The following is a 20,608-nucleotide window of genomic DNA, read 5'->3' on the forward strand; positions in this document are numbered from 1 at the left end:
TAACAGTATTGGTTGTTTAAGAGAAGTTTTGATAAAAGGTCACTGATTTGAAACGTAGTTTCTGATGTTTTCTACTAAAATCAGCACATGTAGCTAATTTCATTTTACTGTAACCATATCTGTGTTAGTTAGCAAAGACATTGCTCGAAAGGGCAACCATAGTATGACGTCACTATGGCTTTAAGAGGTGTATTTCACCCTTTTTGTTTGAAGGGGCATTTTAAGACAGACGTACTAAGTGTCTATTTGAATCCTATAAAAGTAGAGCTTGAGACACTTCGGGGTTTTAAAAATAAAAGTTGCAATAACATAAGCAACCTGAATGGGTGGGGTCAAGCTCCCACAGAACCAGGATTTTTAGTTTTAGGGCTTCAGTAGTTGGTGCTGGGGTCGCGAAGCTGGGTTTGGAAGCTGCAGTACATCTCTCCCTGCCATTCCCTTTCTGAGTTCTTTCTTGATTTCTTTTTCCTCCTGGACTATAGAATTGCCTGAGAAAGAATCGATTTTAATGACTATGCCTTTGCCAAGGGTATGTTTATAGGATGTTACCAAATTGGCACTGGTTAGTAGTTGATTAGTCTATTATTCTGTTTAGTTTCTTTGGCGACTATCTGTGTGGAGTTTGCACATTCTCCCTGTGTCTGAGTGGGTTTCTTCCCACAGTCCAAAGATGTGCAGGTTAGGTGAATTGGCCATGCTAAAATTGCCTGTAGTGTTAGATTCATTCGTCAGAGGGAAATGCGTCTGGGTGGGCTGCTCTTCAGAGGGTCGGTGTGGACTTGTTGGGCCGAAGGGCCTGTTTCCGCACTGTAGGGAATGGAGTCTAATCTCATACAAAACGTGTTTTGCTTCAAGACTGGTAGTTTGACCTTTCAAATTGCATCCAGAATGCAACACCTGATACTGGTCTTTAAAATAAGAAAAAGTTAGGGTCTAGGCTATCTTCATAATATATTTTAATGGGGTTTGGTCTGGCCCATAACAACTGTTAAGACAGTTTCTAAGCATGCTTTCAGGAGTTATATCCAATCGCAATACAGTTGCTTTTTACGTAATGAAAGTAAAATACTGGTGCTTCTGTAAACCTGAAATAAAAAAAAACAAATGCTGGAAATACTCAGTGGGTCTGGTAGGATTCTTAGAGAAGTAACAGTTACTGTTTTGAGTCCAATATGACTTATTGTCAGAACAATTTCAAGCTCAGCACACCACTAAACTTACCTTCTGTTGTTTAATCTTTGTACACAGTTCTTTGGCCAGAAGTGCTCCATGCCTGCAGACCCTTTCACTATCTCTAGTATTCTCCCTTCATCTGGAAGATTCCCTCGGGCCTCTCACCTGCTCTTGATTGAGATGTATAAAATTATGGGAGTGGGGAGCATAGATAGGATGGACAGGAAGGAACTTGTTCCATTAATGGTGGATCAATGACCAGGAAAGGTATCCTTCAGTGTTTTGGTCATTTAATGTTTTCCTCTGGTTGAAGTGGCTATATTTACTTAAAATGCAGCATTTTTGACACTTAATTTTCCTGCAGTTGCTCAGCTACTAAGATGCTAAACTGTTGGACTGAAGGTCTATGCATACTTCTATTTCCAAGTGGAAGAGCCTCACCAGCCATATTGAATAGCCATCTTGAACTATGTCGTCAGATCTCTTCCACCACCATAAGGTCAGAAGTGGGGATGTTTGTTCATGATTGCACAATGTCCAGCATCATTTACAACTCTGCAAATGTGTTGCTGGTCAAAGCACAGCAGGCCAGGCAGCATCTCAGGAATAGAGAATTCGACGTTTCGAGCATAAGCCCTCAGTACGAATATGTCCATGTCGACATGCAGCAAGGTCTGGACAATGTTCAGGTTTGGGTTGAAAAGTGGCAATTAACTTTAATAACACACCAATGCCAGCGAATGACCACCTCCAATTGGAGAGAATCTAATCTGCTTCCCTTAATTGGATTTGGATGGGTATATAAATAGGGAGTTTATGGACTGGGTGCTGGCAGGTGGGACTAGATTGGTTGGGAAGGGTCTGTTTCCATGCTGTACATCTCTATGACTCTATTCAGTATCACTGCCATTGGCCAGTATCCCACAATCCTTGGGGGTTGCCTTTAGCCAGAAACTTAATTGGACCCATCATGTGTATATTCTGGTTGCGGGGGTAGGTCAAAGGCTGGGAACTCTGCAGTGACATAACTCCTGTCCTCAGAGGGTCTGTCCACCATCTACAACACAAATCTCAGGAGCAGGATGGAATGCTCTCTACTGCCCTGATGAACACAGCTCCAGCATTCAGGAAACCTGATACCATCCCAGAAGAAAGCAGTGTGGTTGACTGGCACCCTTTTCACCAACTTTAATGGTCAGTCCTACAAACAATGACTCAAATGGAAGCAGTACGAGATACACTGCAACAACTCACCAAATTTCCTTCAACATTATCTTCAAAAACATCAGCTTCTGCCACCTAGAGGGATGGGGCAGCTGAGATATGGAAACACCACCTGCAAAAGCACTTCAAACCAAATACCATCCTGATTTGGAACTTTGCCAATGCTCCTTCAATGCTACTATGTCAAATCCTACAAGCACTGTGTCACTAGATGGAGTGCAGCAGTTTGAGGCAAGAACTACAGCCTTCTTGAGGCTGATAAGGGATGGGCAACAAATGCTGCAACGTCATCCACACCCCAAGAAAAACTAAAAAAGACAGCCACACTCCAGTGTTTGTTGATAATGGAAGGAGTATTCTGGATCCAATTCAAGATGTTGACAGTCAGCTTACTGATTCTTCCAACACTGTCTCCTTACTTCCCAAAAGGGAAAATTGTGTATAAAGATACCAAACAGACAAACTTACTTAAAGTGATGGTGGAATCCACAGCACTCTGATTACTACTCACTCTAGCTGAGGTGTCAGTTCTCTCTCTCCTTCCCTCCCTTTCGATCTATCCCGCCCAGCAATTACCCCATTCTTGATACATCGGAGCACTACCAACCCTGGCCTCTAATTCTTCAGATAGTATGCACAAATACATAGGCATGTGCTTCTCATATGCCATCCCATCACCAGCTAGTCACTAATTCCTGCTCGTCTGTTTCTGTTCTCATGCCTAGTCAATCATCCTTTATTGGAGGGATTTGACTTAATAATAATAGTCTGAAACTCCCTATCCAGTTGTTCACTGCACCTCCTGAAAATTGCTCTCCCAAACTTTTGCATCTTTAAAATATTGTACTATTTAAGGAATTGAGAAAGTTATCCTGGTTATACCTTTTCTTCCTTAACCTCCTGCTCTCCAGCCCAGAGCACCAGAACACACATCAAGAAATTCTTGCTCCCCACTTTTATGCTTGTCTTTAAAATATAGGGTGTCTGCAATTTTCTCCTATTATAAGACAAAATTCCAACAGGATTGTCCACTTGGAGGTATATACCTAAGATTTTGTACATAGGTACCTTTGGACCTGAGATGGAACCAGGAATGGCAACTCTGCAACTTTTCAATGCACTTTTTATCCCTGTGCTTGAGTACATGTGATAATAAAACCTAATTCTAATTCAGGTAAGGGGCATGAACTTTCGCATGGATGCAAGGAAAAATGCTTTCAGCCAGAGGATGTTGGGAATCTGGAGCTCACTGCTTTAAATAGTGGTAGAAACCCTCATAATCTATGTGAAGCACTTGTAACATCAGTAGGCCAAATGCTGGAAAAGGATTAGAATAGTTGGGTGCCTGTTGTTGATCGGCACACTCTTGAAGGAAAGGAAAGATCAAGTTGTTAACTTACTCAACAACACAAGCATCTCACTTTCTAGATAAACAGTTCTTTCAACTCTCAACTCATACTTATATCCAATTTTACTGATGACTTACAAGTGGTTCTATAAAGCTCCTCTATTCTGTTGCAGGTGCTGTCATTGTTACATGTGCTGATGTTTCTCCTACCAAGAATTCTTACCTTGTGATGGGATAGGTAGAGGTAGTGTTGAGGTTGCAGGGAGGCTGCAGTAAGAATTACGCAGGTTAATGGAGACAGGACAGTGGGCAAAGAAATGGCATACGAAATACAATGTGGAAAAGTGTAAGGTCATGCATTCTGGATGAAGACGACAAGCATGGACTGTTTTCTAAATGGGGAGAAAATTCAGAAATCTGAAAGGTAAAGGGACTTGGGAGTCCTAGTTCATGTTTCACTTCAGGTAACCTTGCAGTTGAATTAATTGGTAGTTAGGATGGCAAGTACAATGTTGCCAATCATTTCAAGAAGATAAGAATATAAAAGCCAGGATGCAGTTCTGAGGCTTTATAAGGCTCTGGTCAGACAACATGTAGCGTACTGAGAGCAACTTTGGGCCCCATACCTCAGGAAGGATGTATTGACTATGGATGGGGTCCGCAGGACATTCATGAGAATGATCCCAGGAATCAAAGGCTTAACATATGGGACTATACTCGATGGAATTAGAAGGTTGAGAGGGAATCTGATTGAAAGTTACAGAATACTGAACAGCCTGGACACAGTGTATGTTGGGAAGATGTTTCCATTGGCAGGAGAGATGAGGACCAGAGGGCACAGCCTTAGAGTAAAGGGGAAGACCCTTTAGAATGGAGATAAAGGGAAACTTCTTCAGCCAGACAGTGGTGAATCTGTGGGATACATTGCCCCAGAATGCTGTGGAGGCCAGGTCATTGAGTATATTTAAAAACAGATAGATAGGTTTTTGATTGCCAAGGGGATCAAAAGTAATCTTAATCTTTGTAGAAAGCAGGAAAATGGGTTTGAAAAACCTATTAGCTAGGATTGAATGGCAGATTTGATGGATCGAATGGCCCAATTTCTGCTCCTACATTTATGGCCATACCCAGAGGCCTTAAATACTATCGTGTGTAAGTCACAATCCCTGAAAGGAGACGGATTTCTTTTTTCCAGAAAACCTTTGATTCAAAAACATACTGGGCAGGTTTTGGAGATATTCCTCATGGTCACCATTACTGCTACCAGCAGTTTTCTTCAGATTTGTTATATTTAACTGATTTTTTAAAAACTGCTGTGGTGGGATGTGGACTCCAGTCTCTGAAATATGAACCCAAATGTCTGGATTACTGGTCTAGCAACATAACCACAACTAGAGGATTGTACCCAGATACAAGACTGTAACAGCTTAGGCAAGGGGACAAAGGAAAAACTCTTATTAGCCAACAATGCAAGAACAAGGAGGTACAAATGTAGGATTTTGGGTAAGAACTGCAGGAAGATTTTCTACATAGCGAGTATTAATAAACTGGAATTTGCCGCTCGTCGATGGTGGAAGCGGAAACAATCAGGGATTTGAAGAGGAAATTGGATGGAGACTGAAAGAAGAGAAACCTTCCGAGATATGGGTATCAAGTGGGATTGGGGTGATTATTTTGCAGGGAACCAGCAGGAAACTAATGGACTAAATCGTCTCCAACTTTGCCATAAATGACTTTGAGAGTAAGTGCTTTCTAACATTCCAACCTGTTCTATTGCAAATAAATGCATTGTTAGAACTGAAATTTCAAATTCTGTAGTTTTAACACCAGAATAATTCTCCAAATGACTTGCCTGGAATATCCTGTACTGATTCTCACATTTACAGGTGGTTTTGCTATAAAAGTGTGTTTCATTAATGAACATTCGATATTAACACGATTGACGAATTGGGGACACTTTATAAAGCACAAACTTAATGTTTTTAGCTGTAACGTGATTACTATCGCCAACATTTTAAGCGTTGTATTTAGAGCACATTTGTTCTACAATGCGTTGTTGCACAACAATGCAACCAGCATGTTATAGAAGAACTACCTGTATTTTCTTTATAAAAAGTATGCAAAGAAATCCACTGTGCACTGGATTTTAACTGAGCTCTTCCAAATTGTGCTATGAGTTGCTGAACAGATGCCAATATCATAAAAGCAACAATGTGATTTATCTAGTCCTTTCCCATCTGGTTTCAATACAAGACAAATTGCTTAACAAAACAATAGTCTTCCTATCAGTCACCTGAGACAAGACAGTCGTTACCAAAACACTGAAAACACCTCCAAAAGTCATTCACAAATCGACTTTAAAATGGATACTGTTGCAAAGAAGTTTCAAAAATTGTATTGAATATAATTACAATATAGAGAATGCTTGTCCAGCAGATGGTCACTGTTTCACTACAATAGCAAAAAATGAAGTTTTGACAAAATGGAATCTTTTGGAGTAGGAATTACATTGTATAAGCTTCACAAAAGCGCTGGGTTCTCATAGTTCCAGGAGCGCCAGGTTATTCCCTTAAGGTCCCCACTTTTTCAGAGTTTGAAAATAGCTGGAGAAAATGGTGCAGTATCAAAAAGTGATTTCAGTAACAGGGCTACTCATTAGAAGCCGTTGAATCAAATTCAATTTCCATTACACAGAATTCCAGAAATTGTACTGGCTTGTGGAGTCCAACTTTTTATTTCCATAAGCCAAAATCCCAAGAGGCAGGCAAGATGAAACAAGAGGATGGATGTTTTTAAAATCAATGTACTTATTTCTTTCAACTCTCAGCAATTACACCCTCATCAGCATAATGTTTTGAGACCATATTGTAGAACAACAGCAATAAAACAAAGAACAAAGAAAATTACAGCACAGGAACAGGCCCTTTGGCCCTCCAAGCCTAGCCCAATCCAGATTCTCTATCTAAAGCTGTTGCCTATTTTCCAAGGATCTGTATCCCTCTGCTCGCTGCCCATTCATATGTCTGTCTAGATACATCTTAAATGATGCTATTGTGCCCACCTCAACCGGCAACACATCCCAGGCACCCATCACCCTCTCAGCTTGAACTCGTGACCCAGAGTAATTGAATCCCTCATTCTGGGAAAAAACTTCTTGCAATCCACCCTGTCTATATCTCTCTCAATGTTGTAAACCTCAATCAGGTGTTGGCAAGTCTTGAAAAGATTTGTAGCTCACATTGAGGTTTTGCTCGCTGAGCTGCAAGTTCATTTCCAGACGTTTTGTTACCCTACTAGGTAACATCTTCAGTGGGCCTCAGGCGAAGCAATGCTTAAAATTCTTGCTTTCTAACTAGATGTTTGGGGTCCTTGGGTTGATGATGTCACTTCCTGTGGTGAAGTCACTTCCTGTTCCTTTTCTCAGGGATGATAGATGGGGTCTAACTTGTTGATAGAGTTCCCGTTGGAAAGTCATGCTTCTAGGAATTCATTAGTGTGTCTTTGTTTGGCTTGTCCTAGGATGGACGTGTTGTCTCAGTCGAAGTGGTGTCCTTCCGCATCCACATGTGAGGATACTAGTGAGAAAGTCTTCTTGTGGCTATTTGGTGTTCATGTATCCTGGTGGCTAGTTTTCTGCCTGTTTGTCCAACGTAGTGTTTATTATGGTTTTTGCATGGTATTTTGCAAATGACATTAGTTTTGCTTGTTGTCTGTATAGGGTCTTTCAAGTTCATTAGCTGCTATTTTAGTGTGTTGGTGGGTTTCTGCGCTACCATGATGCCAAGGGTCTGAGTAGTCTGGCAGTCATTTCCGAGACGTCTTTGATGTCGGGGAAGAGTGCCTAGGGTTTCTGGACATGTTTTGTCTGCCTGTTTGGGTTTTTTGCTGAGAAATCGGCATACTGTGTTTATTGGGTACCCATTCTTTTTGAACACACGGTTTGGGTGATTTTTCTCTGCCCTGTGTAGTTCGTCTGTGCTGCAGTGTGTGTTGGCTTGTTCAAGTAATGTTTGGGATGCAGCTTCGTTTCTGGGTGTTGGGATGATTGCTTCTGTAGTTCAATATTTGGTCTCTATGTGGCGTTTTCCTGTAGACAAATATTGAACTACAGAAGCAATCATCCCAATACCCACAAACGAAGCTGCATCAGAACGTTTTTTCAATGAACCCACACACACTGCAGCACAGAGGAACTATGCAGAGCAGAGAAAAATCACCTATACCATGTATTGAAAAAGAATAGGTATCCAATGAACACAGTCTGCTGATTTATCAGCAAAAAAACCCAAACAGGCAGACAAAACACGCATAGAAACCCTAGCCACTCTCCCCTACATCAAAGACATCTCAGAAATGACTGCCAAACGACTCAGATCCCTTGGCATCATGGCAGTGCACAAACCCACCAACACACTAAAATAGCAGCTAATGGACTTGCAAGATCCTATACAGACAACAAGCAAAAACTAATGTCATTTACAAAATACCTTGCAAGGACTGTAACAAACACTACATTGGACAAACGGGCAGAAAACTAGCCACCAGGATACATGAACACCAACTAGCCATAAAAAGACATGACTCTTTCTCACTAGTATCCTCACATATGGATGCGGAAGGACACCACTTCGACTGGGACAACACATCCATCCTAGGACAAGCCAAACAAAGGCACACACAAGAATTCCTAGAAGCATAGTGTTCCAACTGGAACTTTACCAACAAACACAGAGTTAGACCCCATCTACCACTCCCTGAGAAATGAAACCGGAAATGACTTCACCACAGGAAATGATATCACCAACCCAAAGAAACCCAAACATATAAATAGAAAGCAGGAATTTTCAGCATTGAGGCCCACTGAAGATGTTACCTAGTAGGCTAACGAAACGTCTGGAAATGAACCTTGTAGTTCAACGAGCAAACCTACATCCACATCCTCAATCAGGTGTCCCCTCAACTTCCGTCTTTTTAATGAATTTTCAATAATCTGGAAAACCCTATGAATAAATGGAAGACTGCACAGATTTGTTTACAGCATTTCAGATTTGAGCAATTTGACAGAGTTATTTGATGGAAAGGATTGATGGGTGGAGCAAAGTTGACCTTTGCGTCAGAACACAGTGATGCCAAAATTGCATCAGGAGAGACAGAGGTATTATGGTAATATCACTGGGTCAGTAATCAACAGCTCCAGGCTAAAGGTCTGGAGACATGGGCTTGAATCCCAAACTGCACGGAATTTCAATTACGACATTCGAAAGACACATGACAGATGACCATAGAATAAATTTAAGACCATAGACATAGGAACAGAAAAAAGGCCATTTGGCCCATTGAGTCTGTTTTGCCATTCAATCATGGCTGACAGATTTTTAACCCCATTTTCCCACTTTCTCTCTGTAACCTTTGATCCCCTTGGCAATCAAGAACTTATCTATCTCTGTTTTAACTATACTCAATGACCTGGCCTCCACAGCCTTCTGTAGCAATGAATTCCACAGAATTTGTTGAAACCTGCATGATTAAAGTGATCAGATGTGGATCAGACAATGTGGATCAGACATTATCTCAGAGGTAAATGCAGAAAACATCCTGGGGTTATCACGGAGCAGAAATTCAACTGGATTCGCCATGTAAATACTGTGGCTACAAGTGAAGATCAGAGGCTGGAATTACTGCAACAAGTAAATCACCTCCTTACTCCCCAAAGTCTACCTACTATCTGCAAGGCACATGAGACATTTCTTCAGCCAGAGAGCTATGGTCCAATGGAATTCATTGCCACAGAGCGCAGTAGAGGCCGGGACATTAAATGTCTTCAAAGCAGATATTGATAAAATTCTGGATCTTTCAAGGAATTAAGGGTCATGGGGAGAGTGCGGTTAAGTGGATTTGAAATGCCCATCAGCCATGATTAAATGGTGGAGTGGACTCGATGGGCTGAATGGCCTTACTTCCATTCCTGCCTTATGGTCAGGAGTACAATGGAATATCCCCCACTTGCCTGGATGACTGCAACTCCAACAACACTTGAGAAGTTTGACACCTTCCAGAACAAAGCAGCCACTTGACTGGCACCTCTTCCACCATCAACACTCACTAGCAGCACTGGGTATAAGACAAACTGTCGAAATTCACCAAAAAGCACCTTTCAAACTTACAACCACTTCCACCCATTTCTGAAGGCTGTGAAATGGCCAATCTAAAGTTTAAGTGCTGTTCTTTGTACATGTACGGAGTTTCAATGGAACACTGCAACAGACCTTGAATTACAAAGTCAGTGACAGAACAAGGTTGAGAATTAAAATGACAAGTGACCGGAACTTTAGGGTCATGCTTGTGAACTACACAAGCTGTCACTGAGTATCATGACGTAGTCACCGAGTCTGTATTTCGTCTCCCAAACTAGAGGCAATCATGTCAGACGCAGTGAACACAATATAATGAACTGAAAGAAGAGCAAGTAAATCACTGCTTTTCACCTGGAAGACCATAACCAATAGGAACAAGCTAAGTTGTTCTGCCATTCAATAGGATCATGGCTGATGCAACATTCCTCAGATCCACTTTCCTGCTTTTTCCCCAGTAATCCCTGAATCTGATCACGATTCCCTTCTGATCAAGAATCTATCTATTAATTGTACACAATCTACCCCACAACTCTCTCTGTGGCAGGGAGTTCCAAAGACTCAACGCTCAGAAGAAATTCTTACTCATTCAGTCTTAAATTAGTGTCCCTTTATTGAGACTCTCCGGCCTGGTCATAGATTCTCATCCTCTCAGCACTTAGCCTGTCAAGCCCCTTAACAATCCTACACGTTTTAATGAGATCACCTCTCATTCTTCTAAACACCAGTGAACAGAATCATTGGTATTGGAAACTATTGACATTTCCTCATAACACATTCCTCCATACCAGGAATCATCCCAGTAAATCTTTTCTGAACTACCTCCAATGTAATAATATATTTTCTTAAAATGGACCAAAACTGCTCTCAGTACTCCAGATATGGTCTCATGAGTACCTTTTTCAGTTGCAGTAAGTAGTTCCTAATCTGATACTCCACCCCCACTGAAACAAGGGCCAACGTTCCTTAACCTTTCCTGGATACCTGCTGCAGCTATGTACTAGCTTTCAGTGTTTCATGTACAAGTACACCAAAGCCCCTCTTTGTTGCAAGTTTCTGCAGATTTTCTACATTTGAATAATGCTCTGGTCTTTTGGTCTTCCTTTGAACAACTTCACATTTCCCAACATTTCACTCCATTTGCCAATTTTTTGCAATATAAAACCTATCAATATTTCTCTGTAAACTATATTCCCTTTGCAACTTGCCTTTCCAACTGTCATCCCCTGGCACTAGGTATCGCGGTGTCGGCATCACGTGATCAGACGGCTCATGTGCTTTCTCATGAAAAGCTTTGTGAAAGATTTTGTGAAATGTTTGTGCCAGTGGACTTAGAAAAGGTTCGTGAAAATGTCCCTAGATCCTGAGGACAAGAAGTCAGGAGCAATCTGTTAATTTAAGAGCTGAGATAAGAGTGAAAATTTACAGGAATTGACTAAACAGTAAAAGGACAGTGTTGAGGAGCAGTTTGAAACTTGGCTTTGCTGTTTGTATTAAGTTTTTTTTCCTCTCTTTGTTTAAAAAATGTTTAGCTGTTAAAGAATCTTGACAAGGTCATGTGAATCTGTTTCAGTGGCTAATCACTATGATAACCAACTGCAAAAAAAATCAGTACATGGGCTTGGACATGGTCAGTCAGCTGCTCAAGGTGGTTAGAGTCAGGAAACTCTGCATATAGTGAATGAGGGAAGGATGAGTAGGCTGTGCAGAAGAGATTCAAGGTTAGTCAGGGTCAGATGTTAGCAAGGATGAGAGTGAGTGGGGAAGATGTTGCAGGAAATGGTGCGTACGCAACAGAGATAGAGTGAGTGAGAGGTATCAACAAGAAGAAGATGGTGACACTTTCACTGGCAGAATGGAGAAGGTTGTTCATCTTCCTACATTCTGTGCATTCCTTCAGATGGTTGAGACTACACTGGCTGGATGGTAACCACGGTCTAGGTTGGTGTGGTTCTAGTACAATGGTGTCCTCTATCGACCTGGGAGAAAACGATGTCCTGCCTCTGCATCACCCCATCCCAATCAGCAGCATCTCAATGTCTCTTGCCCACAAAGAAAGGCACCAATTTTCCATTGTCTGCCACATCCAATGTGAGGAACTATGCAGCGTAGCTCTGGGCTGACAGCTCTTGTCTGGGTGCACAATATCTTTTCTGGGTAGACCACAGATAATATTCAATTCTGGGATATCCAAGAAGTGTTGAGTTGTTTTGGAACTGGCACATAGTATGATGATGCTAGAATGAGAGAGAGAGGGGCACCAAAAGGGTGGGAGAGGAAATAAATCAGGTGCATTTTGTAAAATATAATGATATAGATGTCCCCAAGCTTCATAAATAAAACCCTCCAAAAAACTTAACAAAACTGAGACTTGGCAAACGAAATTAAGATTCAGTCCTTGATCTATTAAGACAGGTTTCATTCTGGAATCTGTCTTGTGCAGTGTTACCTCTGGATGGCATCAGAAGACTAGCTATAATTTAAGAGAAAGTGAGGACTGCAGATGCTGGAGATCAGAGTCAAAAGGTGCAGTGTTGAAAATGCACAGCAGGTCAGGCAGCAGCTGAGGAGCAGGAGAGTTGACATTTCAGGCATAAGTCCTTCATCACTCCTGATTAAGGGCCTGTTTCTACACTGTAGAGATTCTAAGGCACTGCAACAGTTTACAACATACAGGTGGTTCTCCTATAACGCAGTAGTTATGATCCTGTGCGTCGTCATGTTATAGAAAATCATGGAGTAGAAGTAGTGCGGCCTATGGGAAAAACAGGGTTGGAGCAAACCATCAAAACTAGTGAAAATCAAAACAAAGATAGTAGTTAGTCTAAGTACAAAGATAGTAGTTAGTCTAAGTAACGCACCTAACCTATATATCCCTGAACACTATGGGCAAATGAGCACTGCCAATTCACCTAACCCACACATCTTTGGATTGTGGGAGAAAACCTGAGCACCTGGAGGAAACCCTCGCAGACACAGGGAGAATGTGCAAACTCCACACAGTCACCTGAGGGTGCAATTGAACCCAAGTCTCTGGCGCTGTTAGACAGCAGTGCTAACCACTGAGCCACCTTGCAAGGAAAGGCACCACCGAAGAATGCGTGATTGAGGATTGGATCAATGCATTACAGAGGTCATACAGAACAGGAGGCTATTCAGCCCATCACTCCTGCATGGGTTTGCAAACTACCATCATTACCTAGTGCCAATATTCTGCTTTTTGTCTATACTCTTGCGTAGTAATCTTATCCAAATAACTGTCCAATGTCTGTATGAAAGCCTCAATTGAAATCTGCCTCCACCATACTTCCAGACAGTGCATTCCATACCATAACTATTCAGAGTGTGTTTTTTTCTTCTTATATCACCCTTGCTTCTTTAGCAAATCACTAAATCTAGGCCCTCTCAGTCTTGCATGCCATAACAATTTCTCCCTATCTATTCTATCCAGCACCTTCAGGATTTTGAAAACCTCAGATTTTTCCAATTTCTTCACTCTCAAGAGAACAGTCACAACCTCTCCAATCTATCCTCTTAACTAATGTTTCCAATCCATGTAAAATGTTTCTGCACATTTTCCAATTAATTCACATCTTTCCTATAATGTAGCACCCAGAACAGTACACAATACTCAAGCTGACAGTGTCTTCTATGAACACAACATCACTTCCTTGGTCTTGTACTCTATGTCCTTTAATATTAAAGCAGAGGATAGTGTATGCTTTACTTGCTGCTCTTTCCATCTGTCCTGCCAGTTTTAATGATCTGTAATCATATTACACCCAGCTCCCTTAATTCCTACACACTTTAGAATTGTACTCTGTATTTTATATTGCTTTTCAATGTGGCTTTCAATTGAATTTCTATTCAAAATCATGAGAATGGTGCCTTGATGATTAGATTAGATTCTCTACAGTGTGGGAACAGGCCCTTTGGCCCAACAAGTCCACACTGACCCTCTAAAGAGTAACCCACCCAAACCCCTTTTCCCTCTGATGAATGCAACCTACACTATGGGCAATTTAGCATGGCCAATTCACCTAACCTGCACATCTTTGGACTGTGGGAGGAAACTGGAGCATCCAGAGGAAAACCTTCTGAAATCTTAAAAGGGAAAGATAGGTCTTGTAGTAGCATCATGCTGGAGAATCTATTATATCTCTGTCACTCATCCTCTGTGATCCACAGATGCTTCCTAAGATATGGTGTCAACATTTCTCAGAACTCCAGGTGTGGGCTAACCAGTGCATTGAATAAAAGGGAAGTAGGAAAGAACTTAAACAAGGAATTAGAAGGGCTCACAGGAGTTATGAAAAGTCATCAGCAAACAGGATTAGGGAGAACCCCAAACCTTTTTTATACATATACAAAAACCAAGAGGGTTCCCTAGGAAAGGGTTGGCTCACTCAAGAACAAAGGAGGAAATCTATGTGTGGAGCCAGAAGATTTCGGTGAGGTCCTAAATGAATACTTTGTGTCGGTTTTCAGCAAAGAGAATGAATTGGTGGAGGATGATCTCAGGGAACAGAATATCAAATTTCTAAACCATTATTATTAAAAAGGAAGATGTGCTGTGTCTCTTAAAAAGTATTAAGGTAGTAAGTGCAAGGGTCCTGATGGGATCTATCCCAGAATATTGAGGGAGGCAAGAGAACATTTGTTGGAGCATTGACAGACATCTTTGTATCCTCTTTGATCACAGGTGAGGTTCCAGAGAATAGCCAATGTTGTCCCATTATTTAAGAAGGGTAGCAGAGATAATCCAGAAAATTACAGGATTCGGAGCCTCTTGTTGGCAGTAGGGAAATTATTGGAAAAATTTCTCAGGGTCAGGATCTGTGCGCGTTTAGAAGCAAATGGACCTATTAATGATTGACTGCATGGTTTTGTGCAGGGGGAGGTCTTGCCCTCACGTGTTTTGAGGTGGTGATGAAGATGACTGATGAGGGAAAAGCAGTTGATGTTGTCTACATGGATTTCAGTAAAGCCTTTGATGAGGTCCCTCATGGTGGACTAGTTCAAAAGTTAAAGTCACATGATATCGGGATAAACAGGCAAGATGGGTACAGAACTGACTTAGTCATAGGAGATAGGGGAGAGTGGTGGAAGGATGCTTTTCAGGATGGAAGGTTATGACTAGTGGAATTCCACAGGGATCTGTGGTAGTACATCTGCTGTTTGTGATCTACGTAAATGGTTTAGAGGAAAATGTGACTTGGTTAATTACAGGCCGTTCTGCTATAACACGTGTTTCGTTCATGCGAATTCACTGTAATGTAATTGATGAATTGGGGATGCTGTTTCTATGGTGCAAACTTTTAAAATGTATGTAGGCTGTAATGCCAAAGCACAATGTTTCTATCATGTGTGGTTGCACAAGAATATCTGAAGGCTGATAAGTCCCTGGGGCCTGATGGTCTACATGCCAGGGTACTGAAGGAGGTGGCTCTAGAAATCGTGGATGCGTTGGTGATTATTTCCCAGAGTTCGATAGATTCAGGATCGGTTCCTGCGGATTGGAGGGTGGCTAATGTTATACCACTTTTTAAAAAAGGAGCGAGAGAGAAAGCAGGAAATTATAGACCAGTTAGTCTGACCTCAGTGGTGGGAAAGATGCTGGAGTCAATTATAAAGGATGAAATTACAACACATCTGGATAGGAGTAACAGGATAGGTCAGAGTCAGCATGGATTTATGAAGGGGAAATCGTGCTTGACTAATCTGGAGTTTTTTGAGGATGTAACTCTGAAGATGGACAAGGGAGATCCAGTGGATGTAGTGTACCTGGACTTTCAGAAAGCCTTTGATAAAGTCCCACATAGGAGGTTAGTGAGCAAAATTAGGGAGCATGGTATTGGGGGCAAAGTACTGACTTGGATTGAAAATTGCTTGGCTGACAGGAAACAAAGAGTAATGATAAACAGCTCCCTTTCGGAATGGCAGGCGGTGACCAGTGCGGTACCGCAGGGATCAGTGCTGGGACCGCAGCTTTTTACAATATATATTAATGACATAGAAGATGGTATTAATAGTAACATTAGCAAATTTGCTGATGATACAAAGCTGGGTGGCAGGGTGAAATGTGATGAGGATGTTAGGAGATTACAGGGTGACATGGACAGGTTAGGTGAGTGGACAGATGCATGGCAGATGCAGTTTAATGTGGATAAATGTATGGTTATCCACTTTAGTGGCAAGAACAGGAAAGCAGATTACTACCTACATGGAGTCAAGTTAGGTAAAGGGGCAGTACAAAGAGATCTGGGTGTTCTTGTACACCAATCAATGAAGGCCAGTATGCAGATACAGCGGGTAGTGAAGAAAGCTAATAGCATGCTGGCCTTCATAACAAGAGGGATTGAGTATAGAAGCAAAGAGGTTCTTCTGTAGCTGTACAGGGCTCTGGTGAGACCGCACCAGGAATATTGTGTGCAGTTCTGGTCTCCAAATTTGAGGAAAGACATTCTGGCTATTGAGGGAGTGCAGCATAGGTTCACGAGGTCAATTCCTGGAATGGCGGGATTACCTTACACTGAAAGACTGAAGCAACTGGGCTTGTATACCCTTGAGTTTAGGGGAGTGAGAGGTACTAGATGAGCTGATTTATAATTCCCTAGTTTCCAAGTCACATTCCTTAAGCAACAGACTGACAGGCAATAACAGAACAGTTCCCATGTTCTGGATAACAATTTCTGCAGGAAGTGTAATCAATTATAGTATCTCAGAATCTTAGTAACAGTTCTTATCGCTGTAACACATTTGATCAATGTGCTGTCTTCCTTGAGGCAGGATGGTTGGTGGACTTCCCTGAAGACATTCCTGATGAAGGTTTTATACCCGAAATGTCAACTGTCCTGCTCCTTGGATGCTGCCTGACTTGCTGTGCTTTTCCAGCGCCACACGTTTCAACTCTTCCCTGAGGACAGGGTGGTGAACAACCAGCAGCCATCGTCAACATTCGAATCACAATGGATATGGCCCTGCAGGCAGAATTTAGGCAGCTAGGTGGAAAATTTTAAGATCCCACAAAAAGGTCATGGGTTATCTACCCCCAAATGGTCAGAATAACAAATGTTTTGGCAAATCTGAGAAGTGCAAAAATAGGGTATTTTAAACTGTCCCAACATGAACTGGGATCATTTTACAGTGAAAGGAATGAGAGAATAGAATTCTTGAGGTGCATTCACCAGAACCTTTTGGTCTGTAACAGAAAGGATTGATGAAAGTAGTGCTGTTGATATGCATATCCATACATTTTTAAATGTGACATGAGTTTCTCCCTCAGTCATTCTTTTAGGTAGCGAGTTTGAGATCCTGACCATCCTTTACATGGGAAAATATTTAAGTTGTTTTGATCCTTCCACTAATTACTTTAAACTATTCCCTCAGTTACTGACTTCTCTGGAAACAGGTCCTTCCAATCCACTCTACCAGATTCTGGATAATTTTGTCCATCATCTTCAGTGTGCAAAGAAAACAATCCCAGCCTATCTAATCTTTCCTCATCACTTGAGCTCTCCATTACAGGCAACACTTCTGTACATTAAGGTGATCACATTCGTCCAGCAATTCAATAACTCCAACTATAGACAGCATGCAGGTGGTAGACTCCAGATTACTTAAGACGCGCTGCAGTCAGTAAAGTACTTTGTGGCAACGTATTTACTTGTAATACGGGAACTGGAATTGTGAATAAGTGCAGAGTAAGATCCCACAATAATAATGCGACAATGCCCAGGTAACTTACTTTTATGCTAACATTTAAGAGGCATTTGGATGGGTATATGAATAGGAAGGGTTTGGAGGGATATGGGCCGGGTGCTGACAGGTGGGACTAGATTGGGTTGGGATATCTGGTCAGCATGGACGGGTTGGATCGAAGGGTCTGTTTCCATGCTGTACATGACTATGACTATTTACTAAGTCTGTAATCCCTCAGTAAGAGGAATCATACTCCTGTAAGATGGCAGCAGAGTAGGGATCCTGTCTATTCTGCCCACTTCTTTTCTTCATTTTCCTCTTCATCATTTTTCCCTCTCTACTTACGTCCTCTTCTTGGATGGCATCAGTGGTGGGCATTGAGCCCTCCACAATCACCTGATGAAAGAGCGTCGCTCCGAAAGCTAGCGTGCTTCCAATTAAACCTGTTGGACTATAACCTGGTGTTGTGTGATTTTTAACTGTCTTTATTCATACATTGTTCCTTAATCTTGCCTTCCACTCAAACAGGAGCATCATGCTTCTGATCTCAATATCACACTTTTCAAGGCTACCCACTTGCCAGTCATCTCTTTAACTGTGAACAGTCCACTCCTTTTAAAAATTCTTGTTTCATACCCTTAAAAATTGCCTTAACCAAATTAAGAACTTTAACTTTTATGGATTTAACCTTTCCTTTTCCCTAACTATTTAAAAACTAATAATATTAGGATCACTAGTCCCAAGGTGTTCCCCAATCGCCACTTCAGTCATTTGTCTGTCTTATTTCCCAAGAGAAGGTCAAGTTTTGCTCCTTCTCTAGGAGGAATATTTACATATTGCTGAAGAAATTTTTTAGGTAAAAACAATGACTGCAGATGCTGGAAACCGGATTCTGTATTAGAGTGGTGCTGGAAAAGCACAGCAGTTCAGGCAGCATCTGAGCAGCAGTAGAATTGGTGTTTCGGGCAAAAGCCCTTCATCAGGAATGTTTTTTTGAAGATTTAAATTCTTCACCATCCAACCCTTTTAACATTATAGCAGTTATAATCAACGTTTGGGAAATTATAATCCCTCCCTAATACAACCTTATTATTCTTATATATATTTGAGATTTCTCTACATACTTGGTTTGCAATTTTCCTGATTATTGGGGGGAACCTATTGTCCAATCCGATCAAGGTGATCCTCCCTTTCTTATTTTAATTTCAACCGATTTATTTTCACTAAATGACCCCTCAGAAATTTCTTGTCTAATTACAGTAGTGTTTTCCTTAATTAAGAAGGCCACTCCCCCCTCCTCTCTTGCCTCTCTGCTATCCATCCCATCACATTTAAAACTCAGAACATTGAACTGCCAGTTGTGTTCTTCCCTCAGCCAAGTTTCTGAAAGAGTTATGACATCCCAGTCCCATGTTCCCACACATGCAGAGTTACTTCTTAATTATTCTTCCATTGGTTTTGCTTTTCATATATTGAGAAAGATCTGTTTTCCTTAATTTCAATTCCCAATACTTTTTTTCATGTTCTCACTTGTTTTTGTAATTTTTTTAGATTAGATTAGATTACTTACAGTGTGGAAACAGGCCCTTCGGCCCAACAAGTTCACACCGACCCACCAAAGCACATCCCACCCAGGCCCAATCCCCTACACCTAACACTATGGGTAATTTTGCACCTAAATTTTTTGGATTGTGGGAGGAAACCGGAGCACCCGGAGGAAACCCACGCAGACATGGGGAGAATGTGCAAACTCCACACAGACAGTCGCCCGAGGTGGGAATTGAACCCGGGTCCCTGGCGCTGAGGGGCAGCCGTGCTAACCACTGAGCCACCATGCAGTTTCTACACTTCTCACACCCCTCCGAAGTTTTCAGTAGTATTAAATTCATGGCAGCTAATGTGCGCTATTCTACCTTTCAAACTTTTTGAAATCCTTCCTAAATGTCTCCCACTACTCTGATACTGACTTTTTTTTTAATAATAAAGAATCAGTCTACCTTTATCAATCACAGCTTTGCCTAGTAAAATGCAGTTTAACTTCATTCTCTGACTTGCTCTTGACTGTCTTTTATAATTCACTTGCTCTTTTCTGATTCAGACCCATCCTCAGCTTTCTTTCTATTTTCACTATTCTTGAGGAAGCTCCCACCCCAAAAGAGAACTAACAAATCTCCCCTCCAGGATATTGGTCACTTTCCAGTTCAGATAAAACCCAACATTTTGATCAGGTTTTTTTCTGTGCCAGACGAGATCCCAATGATCCAAGAAACTGAATCCCTGCACATTGTACCTCCTCTTCAGACACTGATATATCTCCTCTATCCTTTTATTCCTTCCCTCATTAGAACTTGGCATCAGAGGTTCCAATCTGAAATGTTAACTCCCCTCCTCCTCTGATGCTGCTTGACCAGCTAAGCTTTATCCAGCTCCACTCTTTATCCACTGCAAGTAAATCAGATAATACTACTTTTGATAGAGTCATAGAAAAACATGGAAACGGACCCTTCGGTCCAAGCCATCCATGCCGACCAGATAGCCCAACCCAATCTAGTCCCACCAACCAGCACTTGGTCCATATCCCTCCAAACCCTTCCTATTCATATACCCATCTGGACGCCTTTTAAATATAGCCTCCACCAATTCCTCTGGCAGCTCATTCCATACACATACCACCCTCTGATTGAAAAAGTTGCCCTTTAGGTTCCTTTTATATTAGATTAGATTACTTACAGTGTGGAAACAGGCCCTTCGGCCCAACAAGTCCACACCGAACCGCCGAAGCACAACCCACCCGTACCCCTACATTTACCCCTGACCTAACACTACGGGCAATTTAGCATGGCCAATTCACCTGACCTGCACATCTTTGGACTGTGGGAGGAAACCAGAGCAGCCGGAGGAAACCCACGCAGACACGGGGAGAATGTGCAAACTCCACACAGTCAGTCGCCTGAGTCAGGAAATGAACCCAGGTCTCAGGCGCTGTGAGGCAGCAGTGCTAACCACTGTGCCACCGTGCCGCCCACATATC

The 20,608-nt window shown here is 41.8% G+C and overlaps 1 protein-coding gene across 8 annotated transcripts in view; it reads right to left on the reverse strand.

Moving 5' to 3' along the window:
- specc1la (sperm antigen with calponin homology and coiled-coil domains 1-like a) overlaps positions 1–20,608 on the reverse strand; it is a 310,876-nt gene that overhangs the window by 209,529 nt on the left and 80,739 nt on the right. The window lies entirely within an intron of this gene.

This window comes from Hemiscyllium ocellatum, chromosome 24 (genome assembly GCF_020745735.1).
Source record: "Hemiscyllium ocellatum isolate sHemOce1 chromosome 24, sHemOce1.pat.X.cur, whole genome shotgun sequence".
Taxonomy (NCBI): Eukaryota; Metazoa; Chordata; class Chondrichthyes; order Orectolobiformes; family Hemiscylliidae; genus Hemiscyllium; species Hemiscyllium ocellatum.